Here is a 20,576-nt window from a genome sequence, read left to right on the forward strand (position 1 = left end):
AGGTAGGGTAAGCATTTGACCCATTAATATTTTCCACTATGATTACTGTTCTCTTCCCATTAAAGAGAAGAGATAATCAAGATTATATAAAGAAAGAAATGAATCGAGATTGTAAAATTTAAAATCCTGTTTAGTCAAGTCCCATACAGTTTTTTGAATTTCTCAAATACCTTTGTGTTTACCATCGCTGATGATTAAATCAGTGCACAATAGCTGAGTTTTAGCTGCAATTACATCACATTCACTTTTTAAAAATGACCATTTCAGAAAACATACTTCCAATAAAAACTGAACCTTATTTACATTTCTTATAGGAAATATATGTCAGAAATTGAAATTTCATTAAAAATGTGGTTTTTTGCTTCCCTCTGGATAGACAACAGACGTAGATGGATACTGTTTAGGTGAATCACGAGATGTTTTTCCAGTGATGAAAGCTGCATGCATCACAGTTTTCTTATCTATGAAGTGATAAGACAGAGACAGTACATGAGCTGCCTCCCTATAGGGGTACTATCAGAACTAAATGAAATAATGCAAGCCTAAGCTTTAAAAAGAAAAGTTTTATGGAAATGTAAGATAATACATATGCACATATCAGAAAGAATATTTTTGTACTTGGTAAATGCAGAATGGCTCAGCGGTGAAGAATCTGCCTACCAATGCAGGATCCCTGGGTCGAGAAGATCCCCTCAAAAAGGAAATGGCAACCCACTCCAGTATTCTTGCCTGGGAAAACCTATGGACAGAGGACTGCTCTACAGTCCATGGGGTCGCAAAGATCCAGACATGACTTAGTGACTGAACAATAACAAATGCAGAATAATATCTCATAGTTTATTGTTTATGACCTTTATTCTAAGGTAATATGATTTTTTTTTCCCTCCACCCAAACTTCTCTCTTAAAGAGGAAAGCCAAAAGTAATGAATCTGTTTTCTTCTATGCTTAACTATTTTCAACAGAGGTCTTAAAAGTAGACTAAAGCTCCCCAAGCAATATGCAGTATGATAGAAGCACCGACATGATTAACATCCTTTATGAATCTTAAATTCTGTATGAACATGAAACATTATATTTGTACAGACAATGCTTTCAGAGATATTCTTTTATTCTCATTTAAAGGGTTTTGAATATCTCTTCTATTTCTCCTAGGATTCATTCCATCAGAAGTCATCTATAAATTAAAAATAAAGAGCAATGTGTGGGTCAAACAGTGTAAACTTTATCAAGCCGTTATAAAAAAGAAAATGGGACAGAGCATGGCAAAAAGTCAACCCGTTGATAAACACCAGGGAGAAACCTGCATCTTCCAGCCAGGCGTCTTGCTGGTCTAGTGGTCTCAGCCTGTCCTTTAAAATAGAAAGGGGGAGACTTTTCCTCATCAATTAGAGTTAAAGGCAAAAACTTGGCTTGAAGGGTTTGGTTAAAGGGATGGTATTAGGAGGTGGGGCCTATGGGAATGATTAGGTTTAGATAAGGTCACGAGGGAACCTGAGGTCACATGGGAAGCCCCCATGACAGAGTCAGTGTCCTTACAAAAGAGAAAGAGAGGAGAGTTTGCTCTCTTGGGCACATGAGGATATAGTGCAAAGACAACCATGTGCAAACAAGGAAAAAGGGTTCTCACCACACACTGAATCTGCCAACACCTTGATCTTGGACTTCTAGAACTGTGCTGTGAGAAATAAATTTCAGTTGGTTAAGGCACCGGTGCTTAGTAGCAAAACTCAACCATAATTCTGTGATGCCTCAGGATATTGCCTTCTATTTCAGAACATATTCACGAAGTTCCCAAATCAAAACTAAATTTATCTTCATCTTAAAAACAAACTCCTGCTATTCAGAAAGAATGGAATCCCATAGAGTTCTGGAGGGATCAGATGCCACAAAATCAAGCATGACCCCCCACAACCCACAAAAATGATACTGAAATAAGTAGATGATATTTAAATGAGAAAGTTATTGTAACTGGTTTGGCGTATATGCTACATATACCATCAAATAATTAACTTCTACATAAAAATAAGAATAAACCTTATCCTTACTGTAAGGTAAGTTTTGTGAACCATATGACTCTCTCTCCAGGTCCTTCAACGTGCCCACCACTTCCCCTAAATGACCGTGAATCACCCCTAACTTCACCCCTCAACACACACACACACAAGCACACAATTACTATTAAATTTTCAAAAAGAAGACCAGAGGCAGGCGCTGGTACAACAGATGTACAAAGCAGGATCTTTGCATCTATGGTTCACTGCAGACTTGGTCACAGCCTTGCACTGTGCTGGGCATATGACAAGTGAAAAGAACGAACCTTCTCATGGGTGAGGGGGCTGCATTTCCTACCAGTTGATGGACTGCAGAAGCTTACGTTCTGCCAAGTTCTTGTAATTCAGAAAAGGAGGGGGGGGGCTTAATTTTGCCATGGTTTTCAGGTTTTGAACCAAAATCTTACTGGTATTTCTACCAAATCACAACCCATGACTGAATGACCCATGAATCCTGCAGTGTAGTTTTTTGGTGGAAGTTCTAACACGCGTGTGTGCTCACCCAGTCGTGTCTGACTCCTTGTGATCCCATGGACTGTAGCCCATCAAGCTCCTCTGTCCATGGAATTTTCCAGGCAAGAATACTGGAGTGGGCTGCCATGCCCTCCTCCAGGGGATCTTCCCAAACCAGGGATCGAATCCGCATCTCCTGTGTCACCTACTCTAACCAGCAACACAAGTGCAGCCAATCGAAAAATCAAGAAGGGAAAAATAGTGTTGAAAAATCAAGAGGGGAAAAATCATGTTTAGATTTCCTATTGCAAGGATATTCAGCTTCTGAAAAATGGGGTGTCAACTCTGAGCCTTCCTTCCCAGAGTCGGCATTTTCTCCTTGGAAATCAGATACGTAAAGGAGAATGTACAGAAAACACAGACTACACACACTCAAAGAATCTGCAGAAGCAAGTCCTGCCAAGAGCCCAGAGAACTCGGAGAACCTATACTGTGCTGGAAGCCCGAGCCAGCACTGCAGGTTATCGTTTCTTGCTCTGCGTTGAGTCCTCTGCATTGTCTAATGCACCTAAGGGGAGGAAACAGTGGCTGGGTCATTTCTTAACAACATTAAAAAAATAAATAAGCCACAGGATATCAATTCTAAGGATCTAATTAGTTTACCTGCAATAAAATGCCCAGGAAGTGAGATTGGTAGCAGTCCAAAGGTTTTCTGGACTTTCACACCCAGAGCTATCTCAAACTTAACACCTAGTCTGGAGCACAGAAAAGAATGGCCAGGTGTATAAAGATGATTCAAATGCTAACACAAATGCTGTTTTACACAGGGTCGTCGCTCAGCGGACAACAGTGTGATAATGCAAGCAAGGCATCTGCCACAGGAAGAAAATGCAGTGCTTTGAGGACAAGAAAAGGCAGTTCAGTTCAAGGCCTTGCGTTGCAGGTATCGGGACCTTCTGGAGGACCGATTTTGTATGTAGATACAGGAGCAAACTGAATACTGAATACTGTCCCTTGTGGCTTTATTCTCCTTTCTGGTATTCTGTCATCCCTGCAGTAAATGCCTTTTCTATGAAGAGCCGCTGGCTGATGGGGGTCAAAGGCCATTAGTAAGCTGGTGGCATTTCTTACACATGTTCTGAGCGGGTTCGAGGGGCCCACGGCGACCTCCAAAGGCAGGCTATCCAGGGGCATACCCGGGCCGTGAGCAAGGGAGGTTGTCCATTAACGTTGCTCAGTGCCCATAAGGTTGTATCTTTATTAGATTAGATAACAGTATATATTATAGGCTAGGCTGTTAAGCAAATAAATACGGGTAAGGAAACGACAACCCACAAAATTACATGGCTAGTTTTAACCACCACTCACCACTCTGAGTGAGTCGATTTTCATCCGCTTATGCAGGGGCAAACCAGTTACTCTGGCGCTGTCGGTTGGGGGTAATGACCCCCTTTACTCTTGCAAAGCAAGTAAGAGACAAACAGCAAGGAACAGCGACCCTCGGGGCCCAGAAGCATGTCGGGAAGAGCCACTTGTGGATGGCGGTTTCCAAACCCATTTGTCGGTCCCACACCTCGAGTTCTGGAAAGGGTCCTCTGGCCTCGGACTCCAGGTGGGGAGGCAGGACGAATCGGGGAGGCCGGGGAGAGAGACGCGAGGTGCCCCCGCCGCCCAGCCGAGGGGGCCGAGCCGCGGACGAGGGGAGTCTGGGGACTCACAGGAGGACGGCGACGCCGCCCGGGGTCCGGAAGACCCCGCGCCGGGGCGTCCCCGAGGCGCCCCCGCCGCGGGCTTCCGCGCATGTGGCCGCGGGGCGGGCCGCGCTCCCCCTCCTCGCGGGCTCCCCGAGCGGCTCCGGGAGCGCGGCGGCGGCGGGCGGGGGCGGACCCGCGAGCAGGGCTCCTGGCGGCTTTCCAGGTCGGCGCACTAATACGGGCGATGAGGCTTCGCGGCTCCAGTCTGACTGACGCCGGCTGGGGCCGCCGCCGCCGCCGCTGCAGCCGCTGTCTCGGTCCCCGCCGCCGCCGCCGCCGCCGGGCCCTGCAAGCGCTGGGCGCGCGCAGCCAGGCAGTGAGTGCAGCCGCTCCGAGCGGGCGGCCGGGGGACCCAACTCGGGGCGGGGGGCGGCCAGGCCTCCGTGGGTGGGGCGGGGGGGGCGATGAGTAGCAGCGCGGGGACAGGTAAGAGATGCCCTCCCCGGCGCGCGCCGGGCGTGTGCGTGTCTGGACGCGTGTGCAGCGAAGTTTTTCTTCCACAGGGAAGGGTCTGGCGTGTGGCCGGGGCTCTTTGTGCTCCCCGTCCCCGTATCTCCTTGGTGGGGCCTGTCTGAAGTCGGGCGGGAGGGGACGGCTCCGGGGAGACGGCCGCGCGGGCCGCCGGCACCTGGGACCTGTCAGCGAAGGCTCGGCCCGCCGGCGTGCTGGGCTGTGGCCCGGGGCGGAGGCAGGGGTGCGCGCTAGCCGTCCGTCTCCCCGGCCCCTTCCCGCCCCCGGCCCGGGGCTGGGTACCGCACCGAGGACAGGCTCGGTGGAGACCCAGACTCGCAGCTTGAGTAACCGTTTGCCGTGGCCGGAGGGCTTGGGAAGGACACTGGAGAAATCGGGGTGCATGCAGGGCAGCGAATGTGACTCAGCTGGCCTCCCCGGCCTCCTGTCTCGTACGGTTTTTACTCTGCTTACCTTTGAGGCACGCGAAATGAGCAGGGGGAAAAAAGTTAGGAATGTTGTTCAAGTGTCTCTAGGCTAGCGCTTGGATTCTGTTGGGAGCCGGGGTGTTTGTCTTTTTCCTTCGCCTGCCATTCGGTGCCAAGTCTCTGCAGAGGGGAGGGGGGTGAGGTGGGGAACAGATACAGGAGACTAAGTGACGCCAGCATTGTGATGGGAAGAGGGGCGACATTTTTATGGATGGCTAATCGCTGACGAGTCTTCCCGTTACTATTCCTTCCTCCTCCCACCCTTGACAGTGAAAATTTGAAATGATGGTTTAGAAATGCTCCATTGACTTGTTTCTGGGCGGGAACTGGGTACTCGTGAGAAATAACCTACAAACGAGGTAAAATCGAGTTTGGGAATGAAATTGCACATAAATTCTTTACCCAGTAATTCACAGTCGGATACACACCCACAGGTCACTGTGGATGGCTTTGAACGGATCCAGTTTACAAGTCCCGTTTTCAGTGGCTTGCCAAATTTCTCGGATGATGTTTTGGAAGTGTTGCTGAACAGGAATGATAGAGGATGGCTGTAAAGTCATAAGGCACTTAATAATGCTAGCTCCTTGGCCATAACTGAGCCAGGCATTTGAGGCATCCTTCTGGGTGACTGATAAGTTAATCCTACAGCGTTTCTTCTGCCTTGGGATTCCTGTCGCTGTGAGGGAATGCCATTGGATGTTTACATTGTAGAAATAGTGATCTATATTTAAAAAGGAAGTAAAAGTAAAACCCAAACACATTCTCCTAACTCCAGATAGACAGTTCAATTAGCAAGTGTCCCTATGTTTGTAGGAAACCATGAGCAAGATTTTGGACCGCTTTCAAGTTTGTGGTTATCCAAGAAGGACGCTGCAGATAAGAAAATGATGTAATCATTTATAAATATGGAGCGTTTAAAATATATTATGATAGAAGTTGCAAATAACATCAGAAAAGTAACTTTTAGTGGCAATGATCGCCTTCATTAATGGCAAGACAACTGTCTTTAGCAGACAGCCTTCAGCCTGTTAATCTATTCTGACACAACCATCTCCCATTTTTATGCTTGACTGGCCATCTTTGTCAGAGCTGTTTTTTTGCTTGGGCTCTGTGGTTTCAAGCTATGTTTAAGAGAATACCAACACACTCTTGATCTGAGCAAACTCATTTTTATCAGTACAGTGTTTGCTAAAAATCAAAGATACAAACAAATTTTAGGCTAAACCTCTAAATACTTTTCAATTCTCACATCTTTGTTATCTGTTAAAGTCAGCATGAGCTATTTGACTTTGCTTCTTTTAAAATTTCCTTCTTTTTAAATATATTTCCACTTAATGAGTAATCAGAAAATATTCACAAATGTCAACTACTACTGTCTGATTGCCCAAGACCATGGGATGAGACACAAAGGTTTTTGTTGTTAATGAAACATTGCTAAGGATTCTAGAAGTAATAAACAACTGGTACATTTGTTTATCCTTTCTAATCATGTGGTCAGTTGGAGGAGGAAAAAAATCTGTCCAGGAATTATTTCATAAAGATTAAAATAGTCAATTTCAATTTTACAAACAGTTTCATTCTTTTTAATGAGAGTGCAATTTCCTTTGCTGTATTTGAAGAGTTGATATTTAATAAGTGGTCACCATAGCACTTAGGCAACTAACTAGTTTATATCTGACATCCCCTCTGCAATAAATAAAACAGCAATTTCATCATGTTTGGCTTAAGTATGTTGGAAATAATACTTATCCACAAAATATACTCTGATATAAGGGAAGCTAAAAGTTATGAAAATGAAGAAGTGGTTTTTCTTAAATTTGAGAAACATACTACCTTGAATTTTAAAGCTCTAATGAGGCATAGTGCAGATTTTCTGCTCACCACGTCTAACATTTAGTGAGAAATTCAGAAGTGGGGAATAGTCCGGAATGAAACTATAAATGTAACAGTACATTGAAAGCATGAGTCTCTTCAAATAGTTGTAATTCTAGGCTGTTGGATTTATATTTCCTTGGTTACTGTTGCCAATGAGTTGAAAAGTTATTCTAAAAGGGGGAAAAAAGCAAACAGTAAATTTGTGAGTGATTTTAACAGTATAAGCACGTTAGAACATTAACCTAGTTCATGCCAGGAGTAGGGGCATAACAACAACAAAAAAATAAATATCTTTTGGATATAAACTAACCTTTAAAAATAAGTATTCCTATAAATTATGTCTCTCAAGAAACATGGGCTAACTAGAGTTAAGATTTTAAGATGTTTGTTAGCGTTAAAAACGATCAGAACCGTAGAAGCTGAATGTTCTTGCCAGTGGCCCACGGACTGACACTTGCCACCCCAAACCATCTGAACGGCACCCACTACTCTCTGTGTTGGCCTTGAGCTGACCCCAGACCAATTTCCAGGCTTATCTTCTCACTCCTCTCATATTTTATGCTGCAATTAAAGTAAAGAATTGTGATTTCCCCTACTTATTACCCTGGCCTTCCTCTCCTCTGCTGCACATGTCCTCGCGCCAGGGCCTAGAATGCCTTCCTCTGCCTCTCCACCTCTCACCAGATCCACAGACCTGCCAGCACCTTCCTCATCCTTTACAGTCCTGTCCAGGTGTGTCCTCAGATGCCCCTCGTCGCAGGTGTGTCCTCCTTTGAGCACCTGTGGCCCCTGGTATTTTTCACCCTTGCATCTTGTCTCGTAGTGAATTCCTCATATGCTAATTTCTTTCTTCTCCTCAGACAGTCCTGTCAAAACTCTGAAGGAAGGGACCTTGTTTTATCTATCTTTTCCATTTTTTTCATGCCAACTACAGTGCCCTGTCTAGTGCTTTGTCAATAAATATTAATTCAATGGCACGTCTTTCACTGAACTCATAGTCTGAAATTAAAATCTATAAAGGAGTTTCCCCTAAATGATAGGTGTTAATGGTCCATCTTTCAGGAAGCCAGTGTTGAGCTGGAGCTGAGGACTGAGGACCTGTGGAGAGGCTGTGGAAAGTGACCCCGGCCCCCACCCCTGCCCAGTGGAGCCTCTTTCTCCTGAATATTGTGGTTGAGCGTTAGAGTCAGGAAAGCTTCTATGATACTCTTATTGCATTAGCAATTTTCCATATCAGATTCACTACATACACAATGGAAACCATTTAGCAAAGAAAAACCCAGATTTTTAATGTGATACGGCTACCACAATGAAACCCTAATTCAATTCCACAGAAAATTGCTAACACAATATGCCGACCCCCTTCCCCTGCCAGCAGTAGCTACAGAAAAACTGATACTGTTTTTAGTGTATGTGTTTCAAACTCTGCTCACAAAAGAAGCCGACTGCTGCTGAGATGAGCTTCTGTTTTGGTCAGGTTGGATGTAGAAGGGGTCGCGTCAGTCTTGTCAGAAGACCTGAGTCCCCCTTCTGTGCCTTACGTTACCAAAAGATACCAAACCCCCTCTTAGCATGCATCACATTCTGTTTAGTGGTTCAGAATTAATAGAGTTAATATAATGTAAAAACTACAATTTGTATATAAATATCATGCCTGTATAATATAGTTGATTATTCAGTTTTAATTGGGAAGTCTAATGAACTCAAAACCAGTTTTCTAAACTCAGAGACTCTGAAATAAAGTTTAAATGAAAATGCATGAATATTAAGATACAGACGATAAATGTGTATGTGCAGAGCTGTGTCATGTCAGAAGTCCTAACCACCCAAGAGCTGTTGGTTCTCGCACGTCATTCCCTCAACCATATTTAATTCAAAGACAAAACTTTAATCCATGAAATCAGTGTAAAGGAGTCCTCCAAAGTTCTGATTTTTCCAAAAAGACAGCTTTTGTTTTCTTTTTTGGTGGGGGCTAAATACTAAATATCAAAATTATTCTCTCTCTCCCTTCTGATTATCTGATATCACTGGTGGGGATTATTTTTATATATGAAGTTTCCCTTAGGGAAATTTAATATTTCATATCTGATGACTTCCTTTTTCCCCCTTTGTCACATTTACCTTTGAGGAACCGTACATAGGAAACATGTACTCCTCAATCACACAGTGGGTTTAGGGCTGCAGTTGTGCAAAGCTGTCTCTGTTTACAAGCTCTGGGTTTATCAGGGATGGCCATCTAATTTCCTTCCCACTAGACAGATAAGAGTTCACATGTGCTCTGGGGGCAACCCAGATGTGTTGATGGCCTTGGGGATTCGTCCTTAAGCAGATGACAGGATTGGGAGGTGGTGGAGGTGTCAGCACTCTGAAGGAGCAATGGCTTCACGTGATCGATTCTGAGAGCACCTCCCCAGCCGGGTGGGCGGTGGGGGGGGTCCTGCCTCACAAACCCTTCTTAACCCATGATGTATCTTCTTCCATGTAGCGTAATATTTTTCATTTTTTAATCTGTTAAACTGCTTGGAAGCTGATCAATTGTAGATTTGCTCTAGTTAATGTGTGTGTGTGTGTGTGTGTGTGTGTGTGTGTGTGAGTTTGTTTTTAGAAACTGCAGTCCATTGTGAAATAGATATTTGAGGCAGTTTATCAAAAGCCTGGAAGGATTTTGTCCCAAGCACTTATGGGCTTTGGAAGGTTTAGAGCAGGTTTGCAGATTTTTTTTCTTAAGGAGAGGGTGATGGATAGCAGAGTTCATCTAAAGTGGTACAAGTTGCTTTCTGAGTTGTTTAGTCGCTAAGTCATGTCCGACTCTTTGTGACACCATGGACTATAGCCTGCCAGGCTCCTCTGTCCATAGGTTTTCCCAGGCAAGAATACTGGAGTGGGTTGCCATTTCCTCCTTCAGGGGATCTTCCTGAACCAGGGATCAAACCCATGTCTCCTGTATTGGCTGGCTGGCTGGCAGATTCTTCACTGCTGAGCCATCAGGGAAGCCCTGCTTTCTGAGTACTTGTATCTAATTTAATTCACTTGGTAGTAACACATTTCAGAAAACAACTCAGAAAAAGATGACAAATTCCATCAGAATTCTCCGTCTCTTAAATACAGAATATTTAATATCTCCTATTAATCACACTTCATTATAAATTCATTCATTCATCTTGCCTTTTTATCTACTAAGAATCACACAACAGAATTGGAGTTCTGTAGGAAGAGGAAAGAGAAAGAGTAGGTCATTTAAAAGTTGGTGCGTTAGAACAGTTGCGAGGGTTGGAGGTACCCGAACTTGGGGAGAGGGTGAGGCAGAAAGCAGGTCGGCAGATGCCACAGGTGGACATCACCTATTTGGGTTAGTTTTAGCAGTATTAGAGGCCACCTGTACCAGGAGTACAGGTAAATATTCATTGGAAGGACTGATGCTGAAGCTCCAATACTTTGGCCACCTGATGCGAAGAACTGACTCATTGGAAAAGATCCCGATGCTGTGAAAGATTGAAGGCGGGAGGAGAAGGGGATGACAGAGGATGAGATGGTTGGATGGCATCACCGACTTGATGGACATGAGTTTGAGCAAGCTGTGGAGTAGGCGATGGACAGGGAAGCCTGGCGTGCTGCAGTCCATGGGGTCACAAAGGGTCAGACACAACTGAGGGACTGAACTGAATTGTACCAGGAGTGGAGAGCCTCTTGGTGGGCTGGCCAGCGAATTTATCATCACTCAGGACATCGTTTCTCTGGGAAAAGGAATTCCAATTTTCTGATGACCACACAGAAATGAATATGACTTGTTTGTAAAGTGGGACTGCCAGAGGTTAAAGACATGAGTGATTATTATTAATGATATGAGTGATTATTAGAAGCCAGTGAATGTGAAAAATGAGAAAATGTGTTAAGTTAAAAAGATATGAGATCCCAAGTGCTTTTCTTTCCCTTGTTGATACTTTTATATCATTCTTGCCCTATCTCCTAGTGAAGTGAAGTGAAAGTTGCTTAGTCATGTCCAACTCTTTGCAACCCCATGGACTATACAGTCCATGGAATTCTCCAGGCCAGCATACTAGAGTGGGTAGCCTTTCCCTTCTCCAGGGCATCTTCCCGATCCAGGAATCCAACCGGGGTCTTCTGCATTGCAGGCGGATTCTTTACCAGCTGAGTTACGGGGGAAGAATCCATTTCTATTTCCTAAGGGTAGTTGAATTTCATTTTTAGGAGCAAAAGTTGAATCTGATGTTTGTCAAAGACAAACCCTTATGTACATATATGCTTTCTTTAGGATTTATTACTTATTATGTGTTTCCCAAGGCAGTTGTTAGAGGTTGGATGCTTGCAAACAGTGACAGATTGGTGCCTGGGTGTTATTTCAAAGGAGTATTACTTTCTTTGTGTGATAATTGAACTAAATTGACTGAAAACAGTCATTAAAAAAATTTTTTTAAATACTGTATTGATTATGTTTTGGGGTCTTCTTAAAATGTGATTTTGTGGCTGTAAAAGTTACTCTGGAAAATGGGACTGACACATTGGGTCATTCATTCAATGTTATTTACTCTATATGCCTCTCGTACCTATACTGCCTGTGAGGCCCCAAACCAGGCCCTGGGGACCATATAAAAAGGTAACCACATAAAATAGCATAACAAAGTAAAACTCTGGTCTCCAGGATTTCTTAGCCTAATTAAGAGAGAGAGGGGTCAGAAAAGCAAATATCAAAATGTTTACCCAAGATTTTTTATACCAAAAATTGTTATCTATTCTGATTTCTCTCCTTTTTTTCTAGTTAGAATTCTGTTTTAGCTATGTGTGAATTTTGAGTCATTCTTGACAAGGATAGTTAGGAACATATTATGATCCTTACAGTCCTAAGCCCCATACAAATAAAGAAGTCTGAGCGCCAAAGAATTGATGCTTTTGAACTGTGGTGTTGGAGAAGACTCTTGAGAGTCCCTTGGACTGCAAGGAGATCAAACCAGCCAGTTTTAAAGGAAATCAATTTTGAATATTCGCTGAAAGGACTGATGCTGAAGCTGAAGCTCCAATACTTTGGCCACCTGATGCGAAGAGCTGACTCATTAGAAAAGACCCTGATGCTGGGAACGATTGAAGGTAGGAGGAGAAGGGGATGACAGAAGACAAGATGGTTGGATGGCATCACCGACTCCATGGACATGAGTTTGAGCAAGTTCCGGGAGATGGTGGAGAAGAGGGAAACCTGGCGTGCTGCAGTCCATGGGGTCACAAAGAGTCGGACAGGACTGAGCGACTGAACAGCAACAAAGGAATGTAAGCAGAGATGAAATAGAAGGCATCATGGAAATAGAGATGCTGTCAGCAAGTCCCTGTGAAAATCTAAGGATGCTGAGAGCATCCCTGGGCCTGGAATTGCACCCCTGTGTCTTTCAGGAAAAGGACACTTTACCGCTCTGATTTCCCCCGTTATCCTCTGCTGTCTCAAGAGGGAGTTTGCATGGCCCCTCCTATAGGAAACCTTCCTCAGCCCTTTTAATAACAGTCATAATAATGCACCTGTCATCTGTCTGATGACAGCGTGTTCAGATTTCTGTCTCTCCCTGTGAAGACTGTAATATCGTAGAGGAAAGGTACCACGTTTTTATCTTGAGATACTCAGCGCCTGGCACCATGTCTGGTTCCTCATTGCTACTTGATAAATTTAGTTCTTCCTTTGACCTTGTCCTTTTCTTTTCCCCTAAGATAGGTCGGTGTTTTGTAGAGTAAAGGAAGAAAGCATTTGGATTTTAATCTCTAGGCACAAGAGAACGATTCCATTTTAACCTTTGGTCAAAAGAGAAGTACTTAAGTGTTTGAACAGGAGAATCACATACTCAAAGGGTTTGAAGGAAGGTGAAGACTAGTTGTAGAGGCATGGTGCATGTGAATTAGCCCACATTAGGACCCGGTGAAGCTGGTGAGTTGGTTGATACACCATGAATGCCTTGGGCCATTAAAAATCTGCGTTTCCGCAAACTTCAATGCATAACACACCTCATTAGTGGTTCTCCTCTATTGGTTTTTAATCTCATCCTTCAGGCAGCCTGTGGCCAGGAAACTCAACCTCCCACAATACACACACATCAATAAAATGTTTAAAATTTCCCACGCATCATTATTAAAAACACTTGAAATGATTTTCACAGCCACTGAACGCTTTGTGAATATCCAAGTACAGGTTGATGTTCTCTGTAACATCGCCTTAAGTAGACAGACGATTAAACAGAACAGGAAGGAGGGAATGCATCTATAACTCTGCCTTTCGGAAGAATTTATTGTATCACATCAACAAAACAATAGGCATCAGGTCAGCATTGGAGAAGGAAATGGCAACCCACTCCAGTACTCTTGCCTGGAAAATCCCATGGACGGAGGAGCCTGGTGGTCTACAGTCCATAGGGTTGCTGGGAGTCAGACACTGAGGGACTTACCTTTCACTTTCAGCAGTTAGACTAATAACATAGGGCCTAGCAATAGCATAGTTACTATTAGTGATAAAACTGGAATTTACCTTCACTCATGCAACATTTCTTGTAGTACAGATCTGGCCTTAGGCTGTCCAGACCAGCCTGTGTCCTTTAGAAGGAGCTTGGCATCTCTGGGGAAAACAGGTAACACACAAGGTGTCAAGAGTGAAGGTCAATGCCAGGTAGGGGGGAAGCTCAGGGGCCCTGTGGAGGCTGATTCATGCTAGTGCCCAGGCCTCAGGGATGGTTTCCAGGAAATCTTCCAGCTCGGCCTTCAGGGAGGAGCAGAAGGTGGCTGCACACAGGCCTTCTGGGCAGGGGGAGGGAGTCATGGGCAAAGGGCTCAAGGACTGATGAGGCTGGGAACGTAGCTGGGGAGGCCAGATTGTGAAGAGCCTGGTTTGAAATAGAATGCCAAAAGCATCAAATCATACCCCACCCCACAATAATATTTACTCTTACGTTTTTATATAAAATAAGTAAATACATACTGAGAGGAGAAATTTGGATAGAACTCTTTTTAAGAGCCAACTCACTGAAAAAGACTGATGCTGGTAAAGATTGAGGGCAGGAGGAGAAGAGGTCAACAGAGGATGAGATGATTGGATGGCATCACCGACTCAATGGACATGAGTTTCAGCAGACTTCAGGAGGAGATAGTGAAGGACAGGGAAGCCTGTCCTTTAGCCGTGCTTCAGTCCATGGGGTTGCAAAGAGCCGGGCACGACTGAGCGACTGAACAAGAAATTTTAAAGCACAAACAAAGCGGTTTTAATCCCCACTGCTGTGAACAGTTCCTGGCCATTTGGCTGCAGACTCACAGCAGGGTGTCACTCAGGACTGGGAAGGACATCCCTTGAGGGTCCCACGGGGAGGGGACTCTCAGGGGGGTGGGCTGCTGGGTGGGAGGCACAGTCCATGACAGTTGCCTGGAGCGATTTGGACTCACTGAGGACATCTGGGACAGAACGTAACGCAGTAGTGCGTGGCAGGGCCCAGCGCAGGATCTGGTGACCTGTGGATCCAGGAAGAGGAAGGGATAGAATTTCTGTAGGACTGTTCAGGGTCAAGGGTGGCTCCTGGTTCCTAGTCTGGACTAGTGGTTAGAGAGTGGTGCCCGCAGCAGGGAGAAAAACAGCACCTTAAGAGACCTAAGAGGGTCTAACTCTCTCTCTCTTTTTTTTTTTTTTAACATAAACTTTATTTTTAGAGCAGTTTTAGATTCAGTTGCTAAGTTGTGTCCGATTCTTTTGATGCCATGGACTGTAGCCCACCAAGTTCCTCTGTCCATGGGATTTCCCAGGCAAGAATACTGGAGTGAGTTGCTATTTCCTTCTCCAGGGGATCTTCCCAACCCAGGAATCGAACCAGGGTCGCCTGCATTGCAGGCGGATTCTTTACCAACTGAGCTATCAAGGAAGCCCAGGAGCAGTTTTAGGTTCACAGCAAAACTGAGTGCAAAGTGCAGAGATTTACCATATATATCTGCTTGCACAGCCTCTACACTGCTGATGTCCTGCACTGGAGCAGGTACATTATCACCCCAAGATCATAGTTTACATCCGGGTTCACACTAGTGTTGTGTATTCTGTGTGTTTAGACAAAAGTGTAATGACCTGCCTCCAACAGTCTCACTGCCCTAAAAATCCTCTGTGTTCTGCTTGTCACTTCCTCTCTCCAGCACCTGGAATAGATCCCATTTCTGCATTTGGATATACTGCTCTGGGGGATTCTGGAGTTAGCAGTGTGTGTGTGTGAAAGTGGTTCAGTCGTGTCCGACTCTTGGCGACCCTGTGGACTGTAGCCTGCCAGGCTTCTCTGTCCATGGGATTCTCCAGGCAAGAACAGCGAATACCGGAGCCCGTTGCCATTCCCTTCTCCAGGGGATCTTCCCAACCCAGAGATCAAACCTAGGACCCTTGCATTGCAGGCAGATTCTATACCATCTGAGCCACCAGAGAGTTAGTGGTAGTCATGTATTAATTTTTTTTAAACTCATTTTTGAGCCAGCAGGCCCTTTCATCATGGAAGCCTCAGGAAGTAAAGGCGAGTGAAGCAGGCCTGCTCTGGCAGAAGGTGACATTCACGGTGGGGAGGGGACAGAGAGTCCTGCATGTCTCCCTCCTTCCCCAGGTGTCTGGCTCCTACCACTCCCCCCAACCTTGTTGCTGTGCCCGAGGCTCCTTCCAGTCTCCAGAATCCTGAGGAACCCCCCTTGGAAACTGCAAATAAGCAGTTCTGCAGCTCAGGGGCGGGGCTGGTCGTTCCCAGATGCATTGACCTCAAACTCTTGGGCTTTTAGAGATCTGTGTCTGTTTCTTAATAGATTTTTTTGGTTTTTTATTGTTGTTTTAGTTTTCGCTTGTTTGCTTGTTTGCTTTGGCCCCTTCCTCGGGGTCGCGCTGCCACCTTTGATTTCACTTTGCTGTTCTACCTGCTGGTAGCACCTACTCTTACCCATTTGCAGTTCTGATTCGCTGTAAGCTTGGGAGTCCTAGAAACATGCTCGTTTAAACCAGGTTGAGAATAGTGGCAAATAGATCCTGCATGATCTTTTTTAGTGCAGGCTTGATGACACATTTGTTTTGGCAGGCAGGCCTCTTTTTTGTTTGTTGCTGCTTCTCAGTTATGTTTTGTACAAAAGCAATTACTGGATAGTCAGATTTTGTGCAGATTTCACTCTTTCTCTCTCAGAGTCCATCTGTCTTCTCGCCTTCCCTCTGTCTGATCCTGGAATTATATAAAAACTATATGTTATGGGCTCAAAAATTTCTCTCCACCAACTGCACTGGGGGAATAGTAGCAGTTGAAGCTGATTAGGAAGGAAATGATGTCATAATTTATTTATTTATTTTTGGCTGTGTTGGGTCTTAGTCGCTGCGTGTGGGATCTTTAGTTGCAGCATGTGGGATCTAATTCCCTGATCAGGGATCAAACCTGGGCCCTCTTCATTGGGAGCACAAAGTCTTAACCACTGGATTACCAAGGAAGTCCAAATGCCATAAATTTAATTCCTAATGAAATCCTGATATGAGATAGTAGAGATAGTATTTTTATGTGAACATTTATCTTCCCTTCGACTTTTTTCCATTTCTTTGTCTCAGATCCATTTCTTAGATTGTTTTTCTCGCCCCCCCTCCATCTTTTGGACACCTTTTAGTTCTTTAGTGAGTTCACCTTTAGTTCTTTAGTGAGTTATGCAGAAAAATAAGCAGAAGTATAACTTAATATAATAATAAAAAGAGTGTCCTTATATAGTTTGCAGTTTTCAAGTTGCTTTTGTTCACACATGCTCTTAGTATGAAAGGTAAGGCTTATTGTTTCAGTTTTACAGAGGAGAAAAATGAGATCAAAGTGGCTAATTATTTAAAGGTCCCAGTTAGCAGTGGAGCTAGCCTTCAGATTCAAGTGTTCTCCCGACAATTCCTGTGTTTTCAATTGCTTACATCATGTAGCCTCTTGTTCGTGGAACCACTGATTAAATTGTGGGCCCTTCCAAGCTTGAATAATAAGATATCACACTTGTGGGATGGTGTACTTTATTTCCAACCATATGTGGACAGTGTAAAGGATATAGATTGGAATGCTAGAAACTTATGCCATCATCTTCCCAAAGTAGTGTTGACATTCTCTTATAAATGTTAAGAATTGCTTGCTCTTAAAAGTGTTTGATCTTGCTCTTAATGTTCAGAATACTACCTAGAAAAACAGATAGCATTCTAACTGTACCTTAAAAGTGACCTAGCCAATTGGGTATGTTCTTTAGATTCCTTCTGTTAACCTTTAAAACAAAAAGGTAGTAAGTAACTTAGCCAGCAAAATCAAATTTGTTCAGGAATAGCAGAAGAATTGCAATTAAGGACAAACAAACTACAGAAAACTGTAGGCAAGTCTGAAGACCAAAAGAGAGGCTGCTGCTGCTAAGTCGCTTCAGTCGTGTCCGACTCTGTGCGACCCCATAGACGGCAGCCCACCAGGCTCCCCCGTCCCTGGGATTCTCCCGGCAAGAACACTGGAGTGGATTGCCATTTCCTTCTCCAATGCAGGAAAGTGAAAATTGAGAGTGAAGTCGCTCAGTCGTGTCCGACTCTTTGCAACCCCATGGACTTCAGCCTACCAGGCTCCTCCCTCCATGGGATTTTACAGGCAAGAGTACTGGAGTGGGGTGCCATTGCCTTCTCCCCCAAAAGAGAGGAGCATTCTTTTACAGAGGAATTGAGGAAGTTGGGAGGGGCTGTTTTGAATGAAAGTTCCTTGAGCTAGGAAGAGAGCAAGAGTTTGGGATTGTGGCAACTTCTCATTGGCTGAGTTACAGCAGTTTCTCATTGGTTGGTTTGTTGCTTGGCAAAGAGAAAATCTTCCTTCTTCCTGCTGGGATATATAAACTAAGCTTCTTGCTGGTATGTGTAAAGTAAGCTGCGCAGACTTCCTGCCTCCATTGTGAATGAGGTTTTCTTTTACTCATTTTCATACCTCTTTGCTGCTCTAATACCTATTGCACTTCCCTTTTATTTTATTTGGCATCAATAAAATACCAAATAGGTCATGGAATAATAATTCCATCTCCAAAGGAAATGACAGTGAGCATCAATAAAAGTGTATCTTGTCTCTTTAAAAATTTTATAATTCTAAATCTCCAACAATTCTAATTCCAAAATAATTCTGAGTCTGAAATTTAGGAAATGATATCTAACCAAAATTGACATTCTAGCTGAAAAATCAAACTTTTATGCCAAGAGAACTGTGTCTCAAGGATTTAAGTGAAATAGATCAAGACTTCTAAAAGGCTTATTCAGCTTAGGTTCAAATGACATCAGCTTACCTTAGTGCTTCATATCATGAGTACAAGGCTGCCTGGTATAACCACATCTTGGTTTAAGCAAGATATATCACTTTTTGTTAAGACCTTTGTTTTGTGTGAAATTCAGTATTAATATCAAAAGAAACCAAGCTGCTGTTGGAGTTCTATTTTAAAGTGAGATTGTTTATATGCTTTATGCATTATGAGGTTTTGAAATATTTGTGGGCTTTTATCAGATGAGACTCAAAGCAATCATTATGTCACTTCCTCTGAGCCACAGTATACCCAGTGATGATTAAAAATATATATTTAAGTTAACTTCAAATATTCTTGTTCTTAGGTGTGTTGTTTGTTGTTGTTTAGTCACTAAGTCACATCAGACTCTTTTGCGACCCCACGGACTGTAGTCCACCAGAGTCCTCTGTCCACAGTATTCTCCAGACGAGAATACTGGAATGGGTAGCCATTTCCTTTTCCAGGGGACCTTCCCAACCCAGGGATCAAACCCACGTCACCTGCACTGACAGGCAGATTCTTTACCATTGAGCCACCAGGGAAGTCCACTTAGATGTGTAGTATGAGATAAATTTGTTTAACCTAATAATCTTCCCATGCAGTAGATTCTATTATAGTTCTATTCCAGGAAGGATTATAAAGTCAATTTATGGAAGAATGAATTTCAAATCGTGTGAACCTCCCAATAGATTTGAAGTCATAGAGATTCGAGAATGTTAGTAGGTTTTAATACAACTTTAAATATCAGACGTGAAAGTGCATGAAAAGGAATTCATATTTCTGCTCTCTTTCAAAATGCTCACAGTTGCTGAATCTGTGAATGCTTGTATAATTTATTATGAATGAAGAAGTTTTATGGTTTTCACTATGAGAATAACTGATTCTAAGGAAATAAAGCTCAGTAATACCAATTAGGGGCTTCCCAGGTGTCACTAGCAATAAAGAACCCACCTGCCAGTGCAGGAGACATAAGAGACATGGGTTTGGTCCCTGGGTCAGGAAGATCCCTTGGAGGAGGGCATTGCAACCCACTCCAGCTTTCTTGCTTGGAGAATCTCATGGACAGAGGAGTCCGGTGGACTGCAATCCATAGGGTCGCAGAGTCTGACATGATGAAAGTGACTTAGCACACACTCACACAATATCAATTAGTGGTATGTAAAATTGCCCTTGGTTGGTTTTGAGAAAGTAGATCTTGTTTTAAAAAATAATCTCGCTAGAGATAGTTCCATATTTTCTCTTTTTCTTAGCATAGAAGGAAATGTTATTTTTTAAAACAGTACTTCTCTCTCCCTGGGCCCAACTGCTACTGTCAGAGAAAATTGATATGTTTATATGATTCAGCATTAAGTGGAAGAAAGGATCTGAAAGGCAGGCAGAATGCCAGGACTGCACAAAACTACAGCTGTCCTGCAGTGAGTGTGGCTATTGAAAGGTGAGGAACCTCCATAGTTGGGCCTGGGCTGTGTATGAATACTTTCCAGCATTTTATGTTACCAGGGACTCTAGTTTCTTTCAAGGCTTCTACATACCAATGGCACATTATTTTCCTTCTCAAAATTAGAGTTTTAAGAAACCGTCTAATTTTGGCAGCCCAAGACTTTATTTGTAAAATCCCTTGAAGGTAGTGATGAAGCAAATTATCATAACATTTTGAATAAGATTTTTCTTGTGATAAAATATACATAAAATGTACCATTCTAACCATTTCTAAGTATGCAGTTCAGTGGCGTTAAGTACATCCAAATTGTGCCGTCACCACCACTCTCCATCTCCAGGACTCTGCCATCCTTCCAAACTGGAGTTCGTTCAGCACTCTTCCCATTAAACAAAAACTCCTCTTTCCCCTTCCTCTCAGTCCTTGTAACTTCTGTTCTACTCTCTGCCTCTGTGAGCTTGCCTATTTTATTTACCTCGTGTAAGTGGAATCACAAAATTTACTTTTTGTGCCTGACTCATTTCATTAGCATGACGTCTGTAAGTTTCATCCATGTTGTAGTGTGTGTCAGAATTCCCTTCCTTTTAAAGGTCAAATAATATTCCATTATATACACACACACACATATTTATACCACAGTTTGTTTATCCGTTCATCTGTTGATGGACATTTAGGTTGTTTCCACCTTTTAAATACTGTTAATAATGCTGCTATGAGTATTAGTTTGAGTACCAATAAGCGTCTGAGTACCTGTTTTCAGTTCCTTTGTGTATGTAC

At 43.5% G+C, this 20,576-nt stretch overlaps 2 protein-coding genes across 4 annotated transcripts in view; both read left to right on the forward strand.

The window, feature by feature from the left end:
- The window catches only part of ALG5 (ALG5 dolichyl-phosphate beta-glucosyltransferase), a 73,069-nt gene that overhangs the window by 31,918 nt on the left and 20,575 nt on the right, over nucleotides 1–20,576 (forward strand). The window contains exon 12 of the transcript XR_014071751.1: nucleotides 3,333–3,448. The gene's annotated coding sequence lies outside the window, so the exon portion shown is untranslated. The remainder of the gene's footprint in view (nucleotides 1–3,332; nucleotides 3,449–20,576) is intronic.
- SMAD9 (SMAD family member 9) overlaps nucleotides 1–20,576 on the forward strand; it is a 69,795-nt gene that overhangs the window by 3,413 nt on the left and 45,806 nt on the right. For 2 of the 3 annotated variants that reach the window (XM_081551799.1, XM_081551801.1), the window contains exon 1: nucleotides 4,362–4,575. The gene's annotated coding sequence lies outside the window, so the exon portion shown is untranslated. Of the gene's footprint in view, nucleotides 1–3,332; nucleotides 3,449–4,361; nucleotides 4,576–20,576 lie in introns of those variants that run through there. The other variant, XM_081551800.1, reaches the window with a different exon arrangement.

The sequence above is a fragment of the Giraffa tippelskirchi genome, chromosome 12 (genome assembly GCF_054371585.1).
Source record: "Giraffa tippelskirchi isolate mGirTip1 chromosome 12, T2T-mGirTip1v1.2.pri, whole genome shotgun sequence".
In the NCBI taxonomy this organism is placed as follows: Eukaryota; Metazoa; Chordata; class Mammalia; order Artiodactyla; family Giraffidae; genus Giraffa; species Giraffa tippelskirchi.